Here is a 26,276-nt window from a genome sequence, read left to right as displayed (position 1 = left end):
TTACACATAACCTAGTGGTGGTTTTTTAGGTATGCCAGGCAATAAGACCGAAAGGTGATACAGAAAGAATTCTTGTCTCAGCTGTCAGCAGCCTATGGCCTGTAGACCTCTGAGACATCTCACCAGTTCCAGGTCAGAGACTCAGCTACGTATGATGACACAGAGCCCAGACACTCAAGCCTCACTAGAAAGGACCATAACTGGTGTGGCTAACAACCCTGGCAGCTGTCAAGTCTCAGCCCTCACCAGCTGCTTACTAGCTGTTGGGGCTAAGAGCTGGGACCTACAGGAACACTCAGATCTTCAAAAAGCTCCCTGGACCTGCACATCAGATAAGTGGAAACATCAGAGACGTGACTGGTGGGGTTACTATAATGCTCAATTAAGAAGTGTGCTTTAGAAAAAAAAATTGTATGTTTCTCCTGGGTCCCATCGAGATAGATCCCCCAATCGCAGGTGTGGGGTTAGGCTTGATTTCTATTGCAAATGATGTAACATTGCATATGTTAGTACTCCTAACACTTCTTGGGATGGTGCCTCAGGGATCACAACATGTATAAGTTTAAAAGTTCTAAAAGGCAGTCATGAATTTGGTATATAGGTTCAGAAAATGTCCAGATTGAAATCCTGATGCTAAAGACTTAACAAGATGCAAAAGAGAGTTAGAAATTACTCTGGCAATTATCTTAGGGCTGAGTTTAGGTACTGCAAGAGCAGCTACAAGGACATCTGCTATTGCCCTACAACACAAGGCTTATGGAGGATTCAGAACAGAACTGCCATTGACTTAGATATAAAAAGAGTAAAAAGATTCTTTAGCTGACCTCCAAGAATCCCTAACCTCACTCTCACAGGTTTTCCTTCAGAATAGGAGAAAATTAGACTTGATATTCCTTAAAGAAAGAGGTCTCTGTGCTACACTAGAGAAAAAAAAATGTTGTTTCTACCTAGACAATTCTGGGGTTGTTTTATGGTTAAAAGATTGAGGATTATGCGCCGATTTTAGAGAAGAGTGTTGTTTTTACAGAGACCATTCAGTCTTATACTAAAATTTAGTTCTATGATTAGAAGTATTCTGTAGGAGAAGTGGGGAAGGAAAGAATAAAAAATGCAGGCAGGATGTCAGAAGTTTAAAAATGCTAAAATGCTATCTCACCCCTAAGGAGCCCGAAATACCTCAAATTCCAGACCCCACTCTCTGCCTGTAAGTAGGAAAAAGGTCACATTTCTTGAGCCTGTTCTCCCAGGAACTAGATAATAGGGCTTAATATAAGCCCTTAAGTACATAATCCAGACCTAGTAAAGATAACAGAAAGCTTCTCTCTGGAACATGCTGACCATGAAGTTACATTAATATCTTAAAAGCAATCTTGAGAGACAGGAAGCTTCTCCTTGTGTTTTTTCACTGGTATTCTCGACATTTTCCAATACACCATCCCTATCCCCTTGGGTTGTGGGTTCTTCCTTTACATACCCCTTCTCTCAGGGAAGAACTCCTCTACCCCTATGTGGGATAAGAGACTCAACCCCAATTGACTGGTTCCTATCATTAAACATGTGTGATTATAGCATTGACGGTCTTATGTGAATTCTTGTGGGTTCTCGTCATCTCGAGACTTGAGTGAGGCTCTCCCTGCTCCGGGGATCTTTCAAAAGGGGAGGGAAGGAAGGCAATCAGAATCTCCAAAAGTGTAGGATACAAAGAGTTTATTGGGGAGCACAGAGCATTTCTCTATGCCCAGCTGAGCCATCCAACTATGTACACCTGATGCAGAGTCCAAGCTGGTTTCAGAGATTGGGCAGTGTTGGAAAACAGTGTGAAGTGTTGTAAGGGCACAGGAGCAGGTTCAAGGGCTAAGGACTGTTCTTGGAACAGGCCAAGACTGGCCAGGCTTCTAACATTTGTTGCAGAAAGATTTGACCTTGAAACCTTTACTTTCATTGGCCTTATTTCCCAAGATCAGTGATTGGCTAAGGCACATGTGAGAACATTTCTGGATCCTGTACAGAATCCAGCCACCCAGAGAGAAAATAACCAAGGGCCAAAATGAGAGTGCTGCTCACATCAGTGGCTCAGTAAATGAGGATTCAGACTCCAGTGAGATTTGTCATCTTTACTGAGAAGCAAGTGGTCATGCCTCTAGCAATCATTCCTCATACTCTGATCTGCTCACAGCAAGGACACCAATTCCAATTTTTTGAACTAGACTTTTAGGACCCAAATTTTGTCTACTGGAGGACTATGTACACCTAGAAATTCCTTGGATACCATGCAGGGTACCACCAAATGAATATTTTCTCTTCTGAGGTATTTTCTTCTGAGAAAGAGACAGTAATAACCAGTAGAGAAACTAAAAGAATGTTCCTATTTTAACAGGAAAGCATATTCTCCTAGTTTCCACCCCTGTTCCCCTGGAACAGGGAAGTGAATACCACTTGAGAGAAATCAAAATTCATCACTTTGAGACTTTGTGCCTTATATTCCAGAAGAACCTGCCCTCAAGTTAAATGGAAAACAATTGTTCATTTTTCGTATCACAAGAACCATTGCTTCAGAGCTGAACATAGTAAGCTGGACGCATGCCAGAGATAAACCTGGAAAAGCAAATGTAAGAGGTTCCTGTGGGGTCCAGAATCAAGCGTCATATGAGAGCTGAAGCAATTGCTCTGATGAATGAATAAAAAAGAATGCTGCTAAACATCTAACCTCTGTGAGTTGAGCCATGACATTACACTCATCAAAGGAAGAATTGAGGAGAGCTAAAAGATCTCCCAGCCACAAATTTTGGTAAAGAAGTGGCATTGAGAAGGAAGCACACAGTTCTCATACAGAAGCATGAGCCCACCATGTCTATAAATCTCTCCCCAACCTTTCGTTGTCTTTCTAATCACAACCTTATACACTGATGAGATTAGGAATATCTGAAAAAGAAGGAAGGAAGAAAACAGCTACTGGGCAAGTGTTCTTCTGGATGGGAACATGTAGATTAGTGATTTAAGGTTCAACTTTAAGAGAATTTGATCCTTTCACCACCCCTAAGCTCCACAAAGTACAAAAATCTATGCTGTTCAGAATGTCATCGATACATAGGTACCATAACAGCCTTACACATGTTAGGCTGTTATTTTGTTGGAAACCTACATACAAAGATAGGCCCAGCAAGGGATAGAGGGTATCTTTCTCATTTCATTGAGATTTAGAATGGGAAAATAAGACCGAGCACACATCCCACCCAAAAAAGACCCATTTGTATGTAAATCTGGTCTGGAGGTTGACCTGTGGGATACTTAACCACTGACCTAGCATACATCTCAAGAGATCTCCTGCTTTCCCTAGTTAGGCAGGCACATACAATATTTTCATATACTTTTACCAATTTTCCAATTAAAATTCATGACTGTATGCCCAGTAAGTGATATTATAGTGCAGTCAAAAAATCATAATTAGAGCTCTGTACCCTGAACCTTCATAAAAGTAGAAGAAGCTTAAAAACAGGTATAATTGCATGACAGAGCATGTAATAAAAAAATTATAAAATGTCTATAGAAAAAAAAGATGGGTCACTAAACATTCCTATCTTATTCTATTGTGGAAATGTCAAAAGAACACCAACAAAGTACTTTATTTTACTTTTAAACCAGTTTAACTCATTCTTTGCTAATTCTATAAATATAAACAACATATTTTTATATTATCCATATCCAACATCTTGTTTCTACTCTCCTTTAACTTCATTTTCCAAACTATGTATTCACAAATGCAGTAAAACTTAAATTAAATGAAAACAGTATATATATATATATATATATACGTATATATATATACATATATATGTATATGCAATAACATCAAACTTAACTTTAAGAAAATATAAAGTTAGGTGCCACACATTGTTATATTTGAAGTATTCTTAATACCAACAGTCATTAGATTATGTAGTCAATTAAAAAATGGACATCTCTGAAATAGACCTACTTGACTGTGATTACTATTTTAATGGCACCAAGATAATTCTAAATTAACCATGGTGTCTCAAACATATTCAGTTGAAAAAACTGGATATTCATTGGCAAAAATTTCCTAAATAGAAGATTACTGATTCACCCTTTGAAGTTTACAATTCCTTTCTTGAATTCTTTTTCTCATGTAGTATAAGATTCATAGCTACTGTAAAAGGAGGTGGTTGCTCCCAGAACTTTTGTGCAAGCATTTCACCAGCATACACATCTTGCCTAGCAAATAGGCTTAATAGCATTCAATGTACCTTGCTGGGTAGAACTACTGATAACTTATCTCCCAGAATAGGCTTCACATCAGGTTCTAAGAAAATGAAAAATACCCAGCAGGAAAGAAATGTCTACGTCATTTCCAACATGATTTCTGCATATACTATAGCCAGAATAAAATTTGTCTTCAGATACAGTGTCTTACTCTGTTTTGGGGAGAAAACTAAGAAGAGAGTCGACGTTGCTTTTGTTTTAGGACCCTCTGGGGCCTCCTTGAATCTTAGGAAAATATCTCACATTTGGAAATAAGTTTTCACTTGTCAACCCTTGTCTTATGTTAGGAACATTGTCTATGCATTTATGATACATGTCTTTAAATTCTTCTTATAAATTATACTTGTAAAATATTTGATTTAATTTTGATGTCCATGTCTGTGCATGAAGTTATGTACATGTAGGTTCTAGTGCCATCTGAGTCTACAGGCATCAGATTTCTTGATGCCTGAGTTACAGGGAGTACTGTATTAGCCATATGGATGCTGGAAATAAATCTTTCATGCTCTACAGGAGCACTCCATGACTTTAAACACTCAGCCTTCTAAACAACAACTACTACACTTTTAAATTAGTATGCAACATAGGTAAATCCAAAAATGATAGATTTTTAATAATCTTTTCTGTTTTGATATCTAAACTTTACACTTCCTTATATCTCACTATACCTTTCTTTCCTTACACTTTCATCCTGTATTTTCATAGCACATGTGTTCTACTAATACTCTCACCCTATGAGGCCTCTGACTTTTACATTCTCATAGACCATTTCTAGCTTTCTAAATTTGACAGATGCTCAAAAATTATCCATTCAAGTCTAAAACATCAGAGTAAGATGAAGTGTGGTAATTTTAATGAAAGAATATTGATATACAAATGGATATAATGCATATTCCATTTAAAACCAGAAACTAACGAACTGTAGTAAAACTAATACTGTGTGCAGACATTAAAATTATATACATACACATTTATGTATATATGTGTATATCTATATCTATATGTATCTATCTATACATATATCTATACATATATATACATACATACACGCACACACACACGTGCGCACTCACACACACACACACACACACACACACACATATATGGATAAAAATGGAGAATGTGTGTACCACACCATTGACCTTAAAAGAGCTGAGTTCTACATTACTGTACTGATATTTAAACGGTCTAAGAAAATGATAGTTAATTCATGGAGTCACACTCCTAGAGAAGAATTAAAAACAAATCAGAGGAGGAGAATTAGCCTCTTCCATAAATGAATTTACATAAGGTTGTAAAACGCAGACCCTTCATCTCTCAAATCATATATACACAAACAACAAATACAGCCTTGGCATGTTGTGCATGTTACTTTGCAATTTAGATTACATTGCTCTTTGCTCTTTCTTAATAAGAAATATATATTCTGATCAGGTGTGGTTTTCTGAAGTGGTGTCTGTCTTAAGGAAAAAAAATTCCTCATGTATCTGAAGGCAAGGGAGTACAGCATATTGGTTGCCCAGAGTCAGTGGCCTGGTGAAGCTATTTCCTGGTTCCTAAATGACTCTCTTCTGTTTATTCACACACACATGAGAAGAAACTAGATGTCCTGTTGTCTTTTCTTTAATAAAGACATGAGTCTCATTTGTAAGGGTTTTACTCTCATGACCTAATAATCTCCCAAAATCATCATCTCCAAACTCCACCACCTCAGATTCTAACACAAGGATCCTTGGTGATTTACACATCTGGTTCATAAGACTCGTAGACAAATCTGACAGTGCACTGTACCACATAAGGACACATAAAGAGTCTCACTACAAAGTAATTTTCCATCACAATGCTATTATATACATATATTAGCATATATACAAATATGGATTTATTTTCCAATTCATCTCGTAATAACTCCTTTACATTTATCTATTTATTTATTTATTCATTCATTCATTCATTTATGTATTTTAGTATTTATTTATATGCATATCTGCAATTGTTTCTATTTGTAACAGGCCAATTTTGGGGCCTTCTGATTTCTAAACAGGTACTTAATTACAAATACCCTTGATCTGTAGTTATAGGTGGTTGTGATTCCTCTGAGTTGGTTGTTGTGAAGTAAATTAGGTCCTTTACTAGAATATTAAATGATCTTAGCCACTAAGCAATTTTTGTAACTCATAATATAATACTGTTTAGAGTGATCTATTCTAACAACTACCGAGGAACCCCTTTTCAAATGTGTGGACATTAATCTCCTTACCTTCTTCAACTTCAATAGTAGTCTTCTCAACAATTTTTAGTAGAAATTAATAAAATGGTTGAAATGTCATGGCAATACAAAGAACCACAAAAACTTCCAAAATAAGTTTTAAAGGGACAAAATTAGAAGACACATCCTTTACATCCATATTAGCATAGCTCTTGTTGTCCTTATTCAGTGCACGTTTAAACGGTCATGTTGATAAGACAATATGGCTGTAGCTTCTGATATTCCCACATGATACAATGTCACAGCAGACCCCAGGAATCTCTGGCCTTTAAGGCTTTTCACGCAAACCCTCAAGGAGCCCAATCCTTATGCCTAGTGGTTACTTTTTAGGTATGTCTATTGTGAATGAGATCAATAACTAATTTTGATCTGTTGTGGTTTTCTGAAGTGGTCCCTGTCTTGAGCAGAGGAAAAAATTCCTTATATATCTGAAAAAAAAAGAGTACAGCATAAAGTTTGCCCAGATTCAGTGGCCTGGTGAGGCCATTTCCTGGTTCCTAAATGACTCTCTACTGTGTATTCAGAAAGAGGAGAAGAAACTAGATGTCCTTGTGTCTTTTTCCTTAATAACGACATGAGTCTCATTTGTAAGTGTTTTACCCTAATGACCTAATAGTTTCCCAAAAGCCTCACCTCCAAATTCCACCACCTCAGGTTCTAACCCAGGGATCCTTGGTGATTAACACAACTGGTTCATAAGACTCATGAGTGAAGCTGACAGCACTGTATCATATATGGAGATGTAAACCATCTCACCAGTAAGTCATTTTCCATCACAATACTATATCTAACCAAAATAATGAAATCAAATAAAGATATTAAAATCAGTATCTCTTGCTCTTGGAAAGACATTAATGAACACCTAAGAGGATATTGACTGGAAGAATATATTCCCAAGTTAAGAAAAGAGAGGAGACTGAGAAGGGAATAGTAGGACCCAGGTGATAAAAAGAGAAAACTGGAAAAGTTGGAGAGCGTGGTAATTAGGGGGGTGGTGTAAAGGGAATGTACCCGAGGGAGATGCTAGAAAGAATAAAATCAATCTTCTCTTGCATTGCCCAGGTACAAAATCTCAATAAGTAGAACAATCTAACTTCAAATTCATAAAAATTTTCCTGCTCATACCTCACAAGTGCTGGGATTTAAGGTATGCACCACCATGCTTTGGTATCACTTACGTTGCTCTACTCACACCAGAGCAGTACAAAACACACATGAAATTCTTTGAATAAAACTGCAGGAAGGTGGTCGAGCTATGGTTAGATGGATGGACAAGTCAATGGAAAATGTATAACAGAACTGATCATCAGGCACAGGGTGGCAGCTCTGCCATAGTCACTGATGAAGATCCAGCATCTAATAACAGTGCTAGTTTCAGTCTTCTTGCATTTGTGGATAAAAGGTCAGGATGAAGTTGAGGAAGAAGAGTATGTAATCTGTCATTCCCACAGGGATAGTGAAAGAATAAAAATTGCAACCAAGAAATCAGAAGTTTAAAAATGCTAAAATGGTATCTCATCCCTAAGGAGCCCTAAATAACTCATATTCCAGACCCTGTGCTCTCCCTTTAAGTAGGTAAAAAGTCACATTTCTTGAGCCTGCTCTCCCAGGAACTAGATAAAACGGCTTAAGATAAGCCCTTAAGTACATGATCTAGACATAGTAAAGATAACAGGCAGCTTCTCCCAGGAACTAGCTGACCATAAAGTTACATTACTATGTTAAAAGCAATCTTGAGAGACAGGAGGCTGCTCCTTGTCATTTTTCACTGGTATTCTCGACATTTTCCAATTTCTCCATCCCTACCCCTTTGGGTTGTGGCTTCTTCCTTTAAATACCCCTTTTCTTGGCTACTGGGTTCGAACTCCTCTACCCCTGCATGGGATACGAGTCTTGACCCCATTGCACTGGTTCCTATGTATATACCTCATGTGATTACAGCAAGGAAGGTCTTTTGTGAGTTCTTGGGGGTTGTGTAATCCGGAGACTTGAGTGATGGTCTTCCTGCTCTGGGGGTCTTTTATTTGGAAGCTCCTCCAGCAACCACCCTCCTTTCCGAAGACCCACTTGGAGGTGAGACAGTGTCTGTTTCTTTGTGTTGTATCTTTGTGTATAGGTGCTGACTGAACTCTGGGTCAGTAGTTGCTTGTGCGTACTGGTGTTTGCAGTCGCTCGTGTCTTTGGTAGAGATGGAAGCTTGCATCTCATGAGGAGATGGGGGAGTTTGAGTATTGGAAGACATGCTAGGGGCTCACAGACTGTGCTGCCCTGGGAGACGTCCCAGGATGTGTGGAGGGAACCCAGAGATGCCTGGAAGATTCCCCAATTGACTGGCTCCTTTCAATAAACCTTGCGTGATTACAGCACGGATGGTCTTTCGTGAATCCTTGTGGGGTCCCATCATCTTGAGACTTGAGTGAGGGTCTCCCTGCTCTGGGGGTCTTTCAATAGGAGGAGAGAAGGAAGGCAAGCAGAATGTCCTAAAAGGTAGGATATAGATAAGGTAGTGGGGACAGAGAGCATTTCTCTATGCCCAGCTGAGCCATCCAACTATGTACACCTGATGCAGAGTCCAAGTTGGTTTCAGGGCTTGGGAATGGTTGGAAAAGAGTGTGAAGTTTTGTAAGAGCACAGGAGGAGGTTCAAGGGCTAAGGGCTGTTCTCAGAGCAGGCCAAGATTGGCTAGGCTTCTAACATTTGTTGCAGAAATATTTGACCTTGCAACATTTACTTTCTTTTCTTTTTTCTTTTTTTCAGAGCTGGGGACCGCAACATTTACTTTCATTGGCCTTGTTTCCCAAGATCCGTGTTTGATTAAAGCACATGTGAGAACATTGCAAGAACCCATACAGAATCCAGCCACACAGTGAGAAAGTAACCAAGGGCCAAAATGTGAGTGCTGGTCACATCAGTGACTCAGTAAATGAGGATTCGGACTCCAGTGAGATTTGTAATCTTTACTGAGAAGCATAACATCATGCCTCTAGCCCTCATCCCTCATACTCTACTCTGCTCACAGCCAGTACTCCAATCCCAATTTTGAGATTTGGACTTTTAGGCCCCAAATTATGTCCACAGGACTATGTACACCTAGAAATTCCTTGGAAACAATGCAGGGATCCACCAAATGAATACTGTCTCTTCTGAGGATTCTTTGTGTGAATAAGAGACAGTGATAACCAGTAGAGACACTGAGAGAACCTTCCTGCTTTAACAGAAAAGCATATTCTCCTAATTTCCACCCCTTTCCCCGGGGACGAGTAAGTGCATAGCACTTGAAAGAAAGCAAAATCCGTCACCATGAGACTTCATGCCTTATATTCCAGAAGAAGCTGCCGTCAAGTTAAATTGAAGGAATTTGTTCATTTTTGGTATCACAGGAACTATCACTTCAGAGCTGAACATAGTGGACTGGAAGAATGCCAGAGATAAAACTGGAAAAGCAAATGGAACAGGTTCCTTTGGGGTCCAGACTCAAGCATCATATGAGAGCTGAGGCAGTGGCTCTGATGATTGAATAAAAAAGGATGCTGCTGATCATCTTACCTCCAGTAAGGTGAGCCATGGCATTTCACTAATAAAAGGAAGAATCAAGGAGAGCTAAAAGGACTCCTAGCCCCAAATTTGGGCATTCAAGAGGTATTAAGATGGAAGCACACAGTTCTCTTGCAGAAGCATGAGCCCACCATGTCTATACATCTCTCCCCAACCTTTCATTGTCTTTTTAATACCAACATCATCCACTGATGAGATTAGGAAAAAGAAGGATGGAGGAAAAGAGCTACTGGGCAATTTTCCTTCTGGATGGGTCAGACAACATGGGGGATTAGCGGTTTAAGTTTCAGCTTTAAGAGAATTTCATCCTTCTAGTACCCTTGACCTCCACAAAGTACAAGAATCTGTGCTTATCAGAATGACTGACATAGATAGCAGTCCCTATCTCTGTAAGGTTCTTACTTTGTTGAAATTCCACCCACAATGAGTGGTACAACAGAGGTAGATGAGCTGTTTTCTCATTACAGAGAGATCTAGAATCAGAGAACAAGATAGAACACACAGTCTATGCCCCCCAAAAGACATTTTTTATGTAAATCAAGGTTGGAAGTTGTGACCAGTGGGATACTTCACTATGAACCTAGCATATATCTCAAGAGAGCCCACTCTGTGAGTGTACACTTCTTCTCTCCTTCTTTCCTTAGTTAGGCACGTACTTTCAACATCTTTATGCATTTTTACCAACTTTCAAATTGTATCTCATGACCCTATGCACAGTAAGTGATATATCCCTGTCAAATAAAATGATAATTAAGGCTCTGTCCCTGAGCTTTCAATACAAGTAGAACCAGGTTAAATAACAGATATAATCAAGTGACACAGTAGGTAAAAAACAAAATTATAAAACATTTATGCAAGATGAAAGATGAGGCACCAAACATTAATATGTTTATTCTATTGGGGTAATGTCAAAAGAATATCAAGAAAGTATTTTATTTTATTTTTAAAATCTTTTAACTCATTCTTTGGTAATTGTATATACATAAACAACCTATCTTGATCTAAACTATAGCCAGCATCTCCTTTTTCCCCTTGAACTTCCTTTTCCGTACTAGGTAACCACAAATTCACAAAAATGTGAAGTAAAACAAAAACTGTGCATCTAAATATATGTAAGACACAGCAAATCGTAGGTCATAGGAAATAAATATTAGTAAAAATCAGTGACTTATCAGCAGTTTTCTTAGTCATCAGTAAGGTGATTTGAAAATATATAGCAACATAAAGAAAGTGTAATATCCAAACTTAACTTTACGAAAGAATAAAACTATGTGACATACATTGTTTGATTTCAAGGATTCTAAATACCTGTAGTCATTCATTCATGTAGTCAATGAAAAAAGGGATATCTCTGAAATATTCCTACTAGACAGTGGTCACTAGATAATTCTAATGACACCAAGATAATTCTAAATTTATGATGGTGTCTCAAGCATATTCAGTAGAAAATAAGTGGATATTCATAGGTGTATATTTAATAAAGTAAAGATTACTGACTCACCCTTCAAACCCTATACACAAGTTCAATCAAAATTCATTCAAATGTGTCAAACACAACTATGTGATTGAAAAGTGAATAATTTTGAGGAGTTAAAGAATATCGATATGCTTATTAACCATGTCAATAAGTAATTCTCACATTACACACAAAATCATTGACTTATTCCATCCTCTGGAGAAATCTCTGAAATTTTCCTATGAAGTTAATCCCACATTAGCATGTTATTAGACATGCATTGATAATCCTCCTAGAGAACTGGAACCATGTTCCAGGAAGTATTGCATATATGCCTTAATTTAGGATGGAGCATATACCACATTTATGCCATGTAGACTGACAAGTACCGTGGCTGAACACTACATAATAGGGCCTTAATTATGTCCATCAATCATTGATAAAATTATGGAATACAAAGGACATTTGCTGAACAGTAAAGTTCATGAGATAGTACAGCTGACTAGCAGTGGGGTCCACCATAGCTGTTCAGCATCCCAAACGAATCTCATCGAACTTCTTGTCCTAGGGTTTTCCAGGGAGACTTAACTGAGGAGATCCACTCAAAATATTCATGAGACAATCCATGAGAGGGAGTCTTGGTCTAAATAGAAAAGGGATGAGAGATCCAGAGAGAACACTTGCATTCATCTTTGTCTCTTTCCTGGCTGTAAGTATAACATGACCAATTTCTCCACACACCTGTCATAATACCTTTCTACTATGGTTTACTGTATCCCACAAAGTATAATTCCAAATAAACCATTCTTTCCCTAAATTGTGTTTGACTAGAGTTTGATTATGGAAACGAGAAAAGTAATTAGCATATACTTTAATTGAATGTGAATCACATTTGCAGAACAGGAAGTCAAAAATTAAATTACACCACTGTTAAGTTCTGAACTAACTTGAACCCAGAATCATTTGAATGTTGCAGAACTTTTTAAAACATGTTCTTTGTTTAATGTTTTTTCAATTGCATACAATCTGAGTCATTTGAGAAGAGGGACTCTTAATTAGGATAACATCTCCCCTATATTGGTCTGTGGTAGATTTTGTTGATTAATGTTTAATGTGAGACTATCTAGCCAAGCATGGCCATTTACAGACCTAGGCTCATGGTCACAGTGGTAAAAAAAAAAAAATGAAGCAAGCCATGGAGCCAATGTCCAGAAAACATTGTTCTGGCTCCTACTTTAGTTCATGCCTCCAGATTCCTGCCCTGCTTCAGGTTCTGAACTGATTTCGTCAGAAATGAACCATTGCCTGGAACGGTAAGATTCACAGCAATAGAAAGCCTAAGCCATCACCCAAATATCCATCAAGTAACAAATGCTTAAATGTTGTTCTAATCATAACGTATTATTAGCGTATTGAGCTATAAGTAGGAATCAACTTATGTGCAGCAACACACATAAATGTAAACAGGTCTGGCCTAATTGAAATAGCATAGATGCTAGAAACTTAGCTCAAATGACAAGGGGATTGTCTGCTATTAACAGACTGTACAAGCTACCTCAATATTAATCATAAACAACCAAAGTTCATTCAGATAGCTTTCAAGTTTAGCTCTGTAATATAGTACTCCCAAAGCAAGCACAGGAAATTGTTTTTAATCTTAGCCTCAAAAAGAAAAAGAAATAAAAGAAATAGAAAAGAAAAAATAAAATGAAAAAGAGAGGAGACAGCATTTTTTATATCAATACAAGAACACAGAATAATAGGAAAGTAATATATCAGAGTCTGATATGAGGAAATAATCAATAAAGCACCAAAGGGATTTCTGGAAATGATACAAATATTCTGACTCTTAAAAACCGTGGTCAGGAGACAGTAAATCTGAGCTATATTACAGAACAGGGCACATATAAAAAAAGATAAGTGTAACAGCATGGAAATGGTACTTATAATTATTTGCTTTACATATATATTTCAATTATTTTATGCTTTTAAATAAATATTACTTTTATTTAGATTATTGATTTAATACTTGTATGAAAGTCAAAGGGCAAATTGCAGAAGACATGGACTCAATTCCCCACTACAGAGACACAGATTAACAAATTGTATACGTAATGAGGACCCAGCATTCTGCTGCCTACAGGAAACACAACTCAGAGAAAAAGACAGACACTACTTCAGAGTAATAGGCTAGAAAAAAACTTTCCAAGCAAATGGTCTGAAGAAACAAGGTGGAGTAGCCATTCTAATATTGAATAGAATCGATTTGCCAACAAAAGTCACCAAAGAAGAAAAGGAAGGACACTTTATATTCATCAAAGGAAAAATCCACCAAAATGAACTCTCATCCTAAATATCTATGCTCCAAATATAAGGACGACTACATACACAAATAAACCTTACTAAAGCTCAAAGCACACATTGCACCTCAAACAATAATAGTAGGAGATTTCAACACCCCACTCTCATCAATGGACAGATCATGGAAACAGAAATTAAACAGACATAGGGAGACTAAGAGAACTCATGAACCAAATGGACTTAAGAGATATTTATAGAACTTTCTATCCTAAAACAGAATGTTATACCTTCTTCTCACAACCTCATGGTACTTTCTCCAAAATTCCCCATGTAATTCGTAAAAAAAGAGACTTCAACCAATACAGAAATATAGAAATAATCCCATGCATCCTATCAGACTACTATGGGCTAAAGATGGTCTTCAAAAACAATAAGGAAGCAAAGCCCACATATACATGGAAGTTGAACAATGCTCTACTCAATGATAACCTGATCAAGGAAGAAATAAAGAAAGGAATTAAAGACTTCTTAGAATTTAATGAAAATGAAAGTACAACATACCAAAACTTGTGGGACACTATGAAACGTGTGCTATGAGGAAAACTCATAGCTCTGAGTGCCTGCAGAACGAAACAGGAGAGGGCATATATAAGGAGCTTGACAGTACACTGAAAATCTCTAGAACAAAAAGAAGCAAATACAACCAGGAGGAGTAAAAGGCAACTCAAAGCTGAAATTCAAACTCAGAGCTGAAATCAATCAAGTAGAAACAAAAAGTCTATACAATGAATCAAAAGAAAAAAAAATCTGGTACTTTAAGAAAATCAACAAGATAGATAAACATTAGCCAGACTAACCAGAGGACACAGAGAGTGTATCCAAATTAGCAAAATCAAAAAATAAAAGGGAGGTATAAATACAGAATCAGAGGAATTTCAAAAAAATCATCAGATCCTAATACAAAAGCCTATATTCAACAAAATTTGAAAATCTGGAGGAAATGGACAATTTCCTAGACAGATACCAGGTACCAAAGTTAAATCAGGAACCGATAAACCCTGTAAACAAACCCATGACTCCTAATTAAATAGAAGCAGCCATTAAAAGTCTCCCAATCAAAAAGAGTCAAGGTCCAGATGGGTTCAGTGCAGAACTCTATCAGACCTTCATAGAAGACCTCATACCAATACTATCTAAACTATTCCACAAAATTGAAGTAGATGGAGTGCTACTGAATTCCTTCTATGAAGCCACAATTACCGTTATACCTAAACCACACAAAGACCCAACAGATAAAGAGAACTTCAGACATAGTTCCCCTATGAATATCGATGCAAAAATACTCAATAAAATTCTGGCAAACCGAATCCAAGAGCACATCAAAAAAATCATCCATTATTATCAAGTACACTTCATCCCAGGGATGCAGGGATGGTTTAATATATGGAAAACCATCAACACAATACACTAAACAAACTGAAAGATAAAAATCACATGATCATTTCATTAGATGCTGAGAAAGCATTTGACACAATTCAACACCCCTTCATGATAAAAGTCTTGGAAAGAATAGTAATTCAAGGCGATACCTAAACATAGTAAAATCCATATACAGCAAGCCAGTAGCTAATATTAAACTAATTGGAGAGAAACGTGAAGCAATCCCACTAAAAACAGGAACTAGACAAGGCTGCTCACTCTCTCCCTACTTATTCAACATAGTTGTTGAAGTTCTAGCCAGTGCAATCAGATATCAAAAGGAGATCAAATGGTTTACAGATTGCAAAGGAAGAAGTCAAAATATCACTATGTGCAGATGATATAATACTATATTTAAGTGATCCCAAAAGTTCCAACAGAGAACTCCTAAACATGATAAACAGCTTCAACAACATGGCTAGGTATAAAATTAACTCAAATGGATCAGTAACCTTCCTCTACACAAAAGAGAAACAAGCTGAGAAAGAAATTATGGAAACAACACCTTTCATAATAGTCCCAAATAATTTAAAACACCTCAGTGTGACTTTAACCAAGGAAGTTAAAGATCTGTACGATAAGAACTTCAAGCCTCTGAAGAAAGAAATTGATGAAGACCTCCGAAGATGGAAAGATCTCCCATGCTCATGGATTGGCAGGATTAATATAATAAAAATGGCCATTTTACCAAAAGCAATCTACAGATTCAATCAATCCCCATCAAAATAGCAATCCAATTCTTCAAAGAGTTAGAAAGAACAATTTGCAAATTCAACTGGAATAACAAAAAACCCAGGATAGCTAAAACTATCCTCAACAATAAAAGAACTTCCGGGGAAATCACTATCCCTGAACTCAAGCAGTATTACAGAGCAATAGTGGTAAAAACTGAATGGTATTGGTACAGAGACAGACAGTGGAATAGAACTGAAGATCCAGAAATGAACCCACACACCTATGGTCACTTGATTTTTGACAAAGGAGCCAAGACCATCCAATGGAGAAAAGATAGCATTTTCAGCAAATGGTGCTGTCTCAACTGGAGGTCAGCATGTAGGAGAAAGCAGATCAATCCATGCTTATCACCCTGTACAAAGTTTAAGTCCAAGTGCATCAAGGACCTCCACATCAAACCAGATACACTCAAACTAATAGAAGAAAAAGTGCGTAAGAATCTCAAACACTTGGGCACTGGAGAAAATTTCCTGAACAAAACACCAATGGCTTATGCTTTAAGATCAAGAATCGCCAAATGGGATCTCATAACACTACAAAGCTTCTGTAAGACAAAGGACACTGTTTTTAGGACAAAACGGCAGTCAAGAGATTGGGAAAATATCTTTCCCAATCCTACAACTGATAGAGGGCTCATACCCAAAATATACAAAGAACTCACAAAGTTAGATGGCTGGGAGACAAATAAATATCCCTATTAATAAATGGGGTTCAGAGCTAAACAAAGATATCTCAGCTGAGGAATGCTGTATGGCTGAATAGCACCTAAAGAAATGTTCAACATCTTTAGTTATAAGGGAAATCAAAAGAACCCTGAGATTCCACCTCACACCAGACAGAATGTCTAAAATAAAAAAACTCCAGCAACAGCCGATCCTGGCGAGGATGTGGAGAAAGAGGAACACTCCTCCATTGTTGGTGTGATTGCAGACTGGTACAATCATTCTGAAAAATCAATCTCTAGGTTCCTCAAAAAACTGGACATTGCACTACCTGATGTCCCAGCTATATACCTCTCTTGGGCATATACCCAAAATATGCTCCAACATATAGCAAAGATACATGCTCCACTATGTTAATAGCAGCCTTATTTGTAATAGCCAGAAGCTGAGAAGAAACCCGAAGCCCTTCAACAGAGTTATGGATACAGAAAATGTGGTACATCTACACAATGGAATACTACTCTGCTATCAAAAACAATGACTTTATGAAATTCACTGGCAAATTAATGGAACTGGAAAAATATCATCCAATCACAGAAAAACACACATGTATGCACTCATTGGTAAGTAGATATTAGCCCAAATGCTCAATTTACCCTAAATTCACAGAACATATGAAACTCAAGAAGGATGACCAAAATGTGAATGCTTCCTTTTTTCTTTAAAAGGGGGAACAAGAATAACCTTGGGAGGGAATAGGGAGGCAAAGTTTAGAACAGAGGCTGAAGGAACATCCATTCAGTGCCTGCCCCACATGCGGCCCATACATATACAGCCACCAAACTACATAAGATGGATGAAACAAAGAAATATAGGCTGGAAGGAACTGGATGTTCATCTCTTCTGAAAGACACAGCCAGAATACATAAAAATACATAGGCGAATGCTAGCAGCAATCCACTGAACTGAGAATGGGAAGGAATGAGAGAAAGGACTGAAAGAGCTTGAAGGGGCTTGAGACACCATGTGAGCAACAATGCCAAACAACCAGAGCTTCCAGGGACTAAGCCACTACCCAAAGAATATACATGGACTGACCCTGGGCTCCAATTGCATAGGTAGCAATGAATAGCCTAGTAAGGGCACCAGTGGAAGGGGAAGCCCTTGGTCTGGCCAAGACTGAATAACCAGTGAACGGGATTGTTGGGGGGGTGTAATGAAAGGAGATTGGGGAGGTGAACACTCATACAGAAGGGGAGGGGTAGGGGTTAGGGGGATGTTTGCCTGGAAACCAGGAAAGGTAATAACAATTGAAATGTAAATAAAAAATATGCAATTTAATAAAGATGGAGAAAAAAGAAATAATGAGGTAATAAAAAATAAGTGATAATTATTTTTCAAAAAAAAAAAAAAAAAAACAAGACAATTTTCTGCTCTCACTATGTGATCCTAAGCACCTTTACAGACTAACCCATTTCGATGGCTCCCTACTTGCTTAATTTTATAAAAGAAGACAAGAACTTGAGTGAGCATTCAATAGTTAACAAGACTATTGTTTTGTGTATGACCAGAGTTCAACAATCAATAATCACGTGGCTCCTAATGATAGAGAATGAGTTTAGTTTCAGGGAATCTGGCTCTGCATATAGCCCCCATGTACTGTATCAATATGGTGTATGGACAGCAGGGAGGCAATATCCACATATACACAATGTAAAAATAAAGATTATTTTAAAAAGTTGGGGCTAGGTGAGATGAGATAAAGTAAGCAGGAAATCTTAGATGTATGATGTTGAAAGTAGGTGTAAGGCTACACATACAGTCAGACCATGATTTTACAAATGGAACTATTAAAGAGGTTTATCATTGTTTTAAATATATAGATGTATTAATATTTATGTTTAAACACACACAAATACATGTAACATATCCATTATTCTAAATGCTTTGGCATTCCTTTGAAAAAGTAAACAGGTTATGAGTATTCGGGTAACAAAGGATAGTAGCATGGCTTCTCAAAAGCATTATTATCTATTTTTTTGTTTGAGCACAAAATCCTTTAGAAAAAATACAGAAATACAAATTCCACATAGCCATAGTTTCAGAATCAACAGAATTACTAAGAATCAAGCTAAACAGGAAATTTCCAGATGGATTAAAAATTCCCTTTTGTTTGTGAACACATAGTAGCAAAGAACATTATGTTGCAGAAGCGTCTTCAATCAGTGAACTACAATCCTAGTCTCTTGATAGTACTGAGGTATCTAAGAGATTCCACAGTATTATTTCTGTTGTGTCTGTGAGGACATTTCCTGAGACAATTAGGAATTGAAGTCTCTGATCTGATCAGTTGTCTAAGCCATTTATGGAATCACAGTTTGGACAGATTATTACCAGGTTTCAGAATCCTGGAAAGTAGAGTCCAATAATAGGAAATAAGTGATTAGAATCACAGTTTGTATCCCGCCCTTCCTATTAAATTCAGCTATGTGTCCTGTATGAGAAGATGAGTTGAAATTTTTGATTTTCCTGTATTCTTGTCAGTGTGGGAAAACAAATCTCTTAATTAATTTGCAAAAATAAATGCTATCCTCCTTTCCGTTTTATTGATAATTTCAGATCATTGCAGTTAGAAAGTATCTTATAATATGTCCTGAACTCTGACTAGGGAAGAAGATTCTGCAGCTATTGTTTGCTTGTTAGTCTGGCAGAGTATTCACCACTTAACTGAAGGATTGATATCAAATCTGTCATGTTTCCCATTGAAGAACCTTCATGAAAATTTAGTGTTTTTCAAACATGATGTGTTTCTTCAAAATGAATAAGAATAAAGAAAGGGGGTGAAGTACATGCTATGTGCTAAATCCTGCATAGATTTTTGGAGAGAAGGGAGGAAACAGGAAATCTGAGAAATGGAGAAAATCTGAAAAAAATGGAGAAAATCTTTGGTGGAAAGAAGGACAGATCATTTGTCTATCCCTAGTTTAGCCAGTGAAACAGCAATACACATTCAGGAAGAGGACAAGAAGTTCCCAGAGCTTAGTAACAGATTGCCAAGTGTTTGGAGGCCACAGAAGTACAGAAAGGTTCTGAGGTCGTACATAAAGTAGAACAGCACAAATATCTAGATATTCTGAACATATTACAGAATAATTTGTCTTAGTAAGACATGTCTTCCTTTCACATGTTTTAGAGTGAGAGTCTCACTGAATCCTCCATCAGCACAATTTTGTAATACAAACTCTACCTGGAACTTAGTGAAGTTGGTCAGGTGACACAATAAAAAGTTCAGGGATCTGTAAAAAAAATCAGTTACTCAGTAAATGGATAGACCAAACTCTCAGATGCTACTCTGAGATGACGAATGAAATTTCTGTGCAACATTTCTCACCACCTCTAGTCTTTCCAAAATGCACAACTCAAATTTCTAAGAGGTCTAAGTGAATCTACAGAATTTACATCTGGCTGTCTTTGTGTATGTTCATCCAAAAGTCCCCCAAAACCCACCCAGACTCTTTTAAGGGCATCCTCTTTCTCTTCATAGCATGTTGTTCTGACTAGAAGCCAATAGCAACCAATATAGACACGATGGAGATTTTTTCTACTCTAACACATTGAAACACTATCCCACATTCTCTGCATTCCTCCAGCAATCTAGAAATGGTTGAGAGATTAAGGGGATCACCCTGAGAAGTTCCATATTTTATAAACTTGCAAAGATTACCCAAAACACACTTTCTTGGGTACTTTTAATCTCACAGTACTTTTCCTTTTCTCACAAATTCCCTAAGATTTGACATAAACACTGAGGACATATCAGAGGATAAAAAGAATAAGTAAGTGTAAGTCACATATTTAAAGTTGGTATTTAAATATTAGACAGAAGTGAGCCAATCATTCTGATAAATGAGTATGAAAAAAATGCCATGGAGGAAAACAAATGAAAGCTGAAGGAAGGAAAGAAATGAATACTAAGCTGACACCTTGATGCAGGTTCAAGAACTTTGACTCATGAAAGGAATGATTTGAAGCAGGCAAGGACATTTATTGAGCCTAGAATTTGAGTGTGGACAAGATAGTAAGGACAAAGATCAAAGATGTCACACAGAGTTCTTGATCTGATCACATGGGATATCAGAAAACTCTTCAGATTCTTTCACCAACCTCATCATGTTAAGAAACCTCTTTGCAGCATAGCGGGGTTGGGGATTTAGCTCAGTGGTAGAGCACTTGCCTAGCAAGCGCAAGGCCCTGGGTTCGGTCCCCAGCTCCAAAAAAAAAAAAAAAAAGAAAAAGAAAGAAACCTCTTTGCACTCATTGTCCTTCAGATATGTACCTATACTTGCACAGAGGATAGATTGGTATGCCTGCCCCGCTGCTGATCCAGCAGCCTAAACGCCTGCCAGAATATCTACCCTAACCAGGAACACATGAAAAATGCACAGATCAGTTTGCCTGACCCTATGCTGGATCCAATAGCCTGAGTGTATGTCTCACAGGATTTCTTCTCTAACCAGGGACAATGGAGACCTACTCTAACCAGGGACACAGGAGGCCTGCTCTAACCTGGGACAAAGGTGGTCTGCTCTAACCAGGAATATAGAAGTTCTGACCTAATCAGAGACAACAGCACCTGCCTCCCAAAAGGCCTGATCATACTCAGGTCACACTGCTGTACTCACCATCAAGGAGGCCTGTTCCAGTTCAAGATATCCAGAAATGTTATCACCACATGTATCCAGATGGGGAATGGCAAGTGCAAGAACAAAAGCAATGGAAGATAACATGATTTGGTACCACCAGAACACATTTCTGTTACACCAACATTCCAAGCCCTCAATAGACTGGCCTTCCTGAAAAGCAACATTCTGACCTATAGGCCAAGAAGGATGATATGAGTAACTCCCTTAAAGAAATATAAAAATCAGAGGTAAACAGGTAGAAGCAGTTAAAGAAGAAACAAATAAATCCCTTAAAGAAATATAATCAAACAGGTGAAGGTATTGCACAAAATCTTCAGGGATCTAAAAACAGAAACAGAAAAATAATGAAAGCACAAATGGAGACAATTCTGGACATGGAAAACCTATGATAGAGATAAGCAATCACAGATGCAAATGTCACCAACAGAATACAAGATACTGAAGAGGGAATCTCAGGCATAGAATATAACGTAGAACATATTGACACATTGGAGAAAGAAATATATGAAGTGTAAAAAGTTTCTAACACAAAACATCCAGAAAATTTAGGACAACATAAAAAGACCAAGCCTAAAAATTATAGAAATAGAAAGGTCTGAAGATTTCCAGTTCAAAGGTCCAAAAAATATCTTCAACACATCATAGAAGAAAACTTCCCTCATGTAGGCAAAGCGATGGCCATAAGTGCACTGCACTACAGAGAAATAGTGATAAAAATTGCATGGCATTAGTATAGAGCAGGCAGGTGGAGCAACAGAATAGAATTGAAGACCCAGAAATGAACCCACACACCTATGGTCATTTGATTTTTGACAAAGAGGCCAAAACCATACAACAGAAAAAAAGATATCATTTTCAAGAAATGATGCTGGTTCAACTGGTGGACAGCATGCAGAAGAATGCAATTTGATCCATTTTTATCTTCTTTTACAAATTTCAAAGCAAACTGGAACAAGGACCTCCACATAAAACATATAAGGTGAATCTAATAAAAGAGAAAGTAAGAAAGACCCTTGGAAACAACTGCACAGGGGAACATTTCCTGAACAAAACATTAATGGATTATGTTCTAAGATCACAAATTGACAAATGCGACCTTATAAAATTGAAAAGCTCTTTTAAGGTAAAGGACACTGTCAATAGACAAATTGGCAAGCTGAAGATTGGGAAATATCTTTAGCAATTCTACATCCAATAGAGGACTAATTTCCATTATATACAAAGAACTCAAGAAGTTAGACACCAGAACGCTAAACAGCATGATTAAAATGGGATATAGAAATAGACAAAGAATTCTCAACTGAGGAATCTCTAATGGCCTAGAAATATCTAAAGAAATGTTCCTCATCCATCATGATCAAGGAAATGCAAACGAAAACAAACCTGAGATTCTACCTTATGCCAATCAGAATGGCTAAGAATGAAAATTCGTTGACAGCAGATGCTGTTACAAATGTGGAAAATGAGAAACACTCCATGATTGCTTATGGAATTGCAAGCTGGTAAAAGCTCTTTGGAAAACAATGTGGTGGTTCTTCAGAAAAGTGGAAATATGTCTTTCTAAAGACTCAGCTATACCACTACTAGGCACAGACCCCAAAAAATGCTCCAAAAAATAACAGAGACACATGCTCCACCATGTTCACAGCAGTCTTATTTGTAATCAAACTGGAAGCCATCCAGAAGTCCCTCAGTTAAAGAATGGATACAGAAAATGTGTTTCATATACACAATGGAATACTATTTGACTATTAAAAATGAGGGCATTATGAATTTTGCAGTCAAATGGATGGAACTAGAAAATATTATCCTGAGTGACATAACCCAAACCCAAAAGAACACACATAGTATGTACACACTTATAGGTCTGTATTAGCCAAAAAGTACAGAAAACCCATGATACAACCCATGGATTGTACGAAATTTATCATCAAGGAAGACCCAATTGTTAATTGTTCAATCACTCTTAGAAGGTGGAATAAAATAATCATGGAAGTCAGAGGGAAGGAGGGATCTGAGTGGAGAGAAGAGGGGGAATGTGAAGAGAGACAAGATCAGTTATGGGGGGAGAGAAGGAAGAAGCCCAGAGGGCCAGGAGAATAATGAAATATGTACTTTCTGGGGTTTCGGAGTAGGGGAAACCTCGAGAAAATCCCATAGACTTGAGATGTTAAATGCTCCCAGGACTCAGTGGAGGTGACCTTAACCAAAATGCACAATGGTGGGGAAATGGAACCTGAAGAGACCTCCTACAATAATCAGACATGACCCCTCATTGGAGAGATTAGGTTTCCAGCCCACCTTCAAAATTATTGACCCAAAATTGTTTTTGTCTAAAAGAAATGCGGGGACAAAATTGGAGCAGAGATTAAAGAGAAGGCTGTCCACTAATGGTTCCAACTTAAGATCTACCTCATGACCAGGCACCAAACCCTGACACTATTACTGATGCTATGTTGCTCTTATAAACAACAGCCTAGCATGGCTGTCCTCTGAGAGGCTCAACCAGCAGCTGACTGAGACAGATGCAAGTACTTTTAGACAATAATTGGACTGAGGTTGAAAACCACTATGGAAGTGATACAGAAGGGATTTAAGGAGCTGAAGGAGATGGCAATTGCATAGGAAGATCAATATTCTCACCTAACCCAGACCCCTGTGATCTCCCAGAGACTAAGTCAACAGCCAAAGAGTATACAAGTTCTAATATGAGGCTCCTGTGACATGCATAACAAAGGACTACTTTGTCTGGCCTCAGTTGGAGTGGATGTGCCTAATTCTGTAGAGGCTTGATGCACCCAGGAAGGAGGAGGGAGGGAGGAGGTTCTTTTCTGGTCCTATCTCTTTGGAGTTCTCTAGGCTTCTTGTATGTTTATGCACATCCCTTTCTTTAGGTTAGGGAAGTATTCTTCTATGATTTTGTTGAAGATATTTACTGATCCTTTTAGCTGGGAGTCTTCACTATCTTCTATACCTATTATCCTTAGGTTTGCTTTCCTCATTGAGTCCTTGATTTCCTGTATGTTTTGGAACAGAAGCTTTCTTCGTTTTACATTATCTTTGACCGTTGTGTCAATGATTTCTATGGAATCTTCTGCTCCTGAGATTCTCTCTTCTATCTCTTGTAGTCTGTTGGTGATGCTTATATCTATGGCTCCTTGTCTCTTCCTTTGGTTTTCTATATCCAGGGTTGTGTCCGTTTGTGCCTGATTTATTGCTTCTATTTCCACTTTTAATTCCCTCACCTGTTTGTTTGTCTTTTCCTGGAATTCTTTCAGGGATTTTTGTGATTCCTCTCTGTAGGCTTCTATTTGTTTATTTATGTTTTCCTCTGTTTCTCTAAGGAGTTCTTTATGTCTTTCTTGAAGTCCTACATCATCATGATCAAATGTGATTTTAAATCTAGATCTTGCTTTTCTGGTGTGTTTGGATATTCAGTGTTTGCTTTGGTGGGAGAATTGGGCTCTGTTGATGCCATGTAGTCTTGGTTTCTGTTGCTTGGGTTCCTGTGCTTGCCTATTGCCATCAGGTCATCTCTGGTGTTACCTTGTTCTGCTATTTCTGACAAGAGGCTAGACTGTCCTATAGGCCTGTGTGTCAGGAGTGCTGTTGACCTGTTTTCCTGTTTTCTTTCAGCCAGTTATGGGAACAGAGTGTTCTGCTTTCGGGCTTGTAGTCTTTCCTGTCTACTGGTCTTCAGCTGTTACTGTGGGCCTGTTTCCTGAGTCCACCACGCAGGTCACTTAGAGCAGAAAAGTTGGCCTTACCTGTTTTCCCTCGGCTGAAGTTGCTCATGGGGGGCTCCTTTTGAGCTCCCCATGAGGGCAACAACCAGGAGGGCCTGTGCCGCCTTTTCCCGGGGCCCCCATGCACCGGCGTCCCAGATGGTGTTAGGTGTTTTCCTCTGGAGTCAGAAATGTGGGCAGAGTATAGTCTCTTCCGGCTTCCCAGGCATGTCTGCCCCTCTGAAGGTTTAGCTCTCCCTCCCAGGGGATTTGGGTGCAGAGAACTGTTGACTGGGTCTTTTCAGTCCAGGTGGTGTCTGGACTGCAGGGGACCTGCCGCTTGAGTGCCCCTATCTTCTAGTTCCCAGAGGCCCTATACAGATTCCTCTTGGGCCAGGGATGTGGGCAGGGGTGGGCAGTATTGGTGGTCTCTCCCGCTCTGCTGTCTCAGGAGTGCCCACTTGTCCAGGCAGTGAGCTCTCTCTCCCAAGGGGTTTAGGAGCAGTGTGAAAATACATATTATGAAGTATTTATAATTCCAAATAACTGAAATATACGATTGAAGAAATGCTCTGTCTGCAAGGTCGATGCTGTTATTAGAAATTATTTCTCCAGTCAAAAATATCTGCATTTTTTAGATATATTCATAAAACAATAGTTTTTCTATAGTAGCTGCTGTGTACAACAAATGATGACAGGGACTGCCAGCAGTAGGCTGCGATGGAGACATCTCAGGAGCCCGCAGCAGCTCCTTGTAAAGTAGGGTGTTATCTGGGACTGTCAGAAGCAGGAGACACATCAGTCCAGGGGACCTGCCAACTGAAATAAGAAGCTTCCTGCAGTAGGCCAGGATGGAGACATCTCAGTAGCCCACAACAGCTCTTCATAAAAACTGGTTGTTCCCATTTGTCTTAACCTTAGCCCTGGAAAATGGCTGTATAGAATTCGCTTGTGTGCGACTGCCTTTCAGTTTGCCTTGGTGTGCATAACTTCTCTATTATATCAGACATTCCTACTTCTTTCTCATTCTTTTCTTATGAAGTCTGTGAAACTAGATGTTCCTGGATGTTATGTTTCTTAAACAATTTGAAATTGAGGCATAGGGACACA

This window comes from Rattus norvegicus, chromosome 8 (assembly GCF_036323735.1).
Source record: "Rattus norvegicus strain BN/NHsdMcwi chromosome 8, GRCr8, whole genome shotgun sequence".
NCBI classification, from domain to species: domain Eukaryota; kingdom Metazoa; phylum Chordata; class Mammalia; order Rodentia; family Muridae; genus Rattus; species Rattus norvegicus.
The sequence above is the reverse complement of the archived record's forward strand: the minus strand, read 5'-3'. Positions refer to the sequence as shown.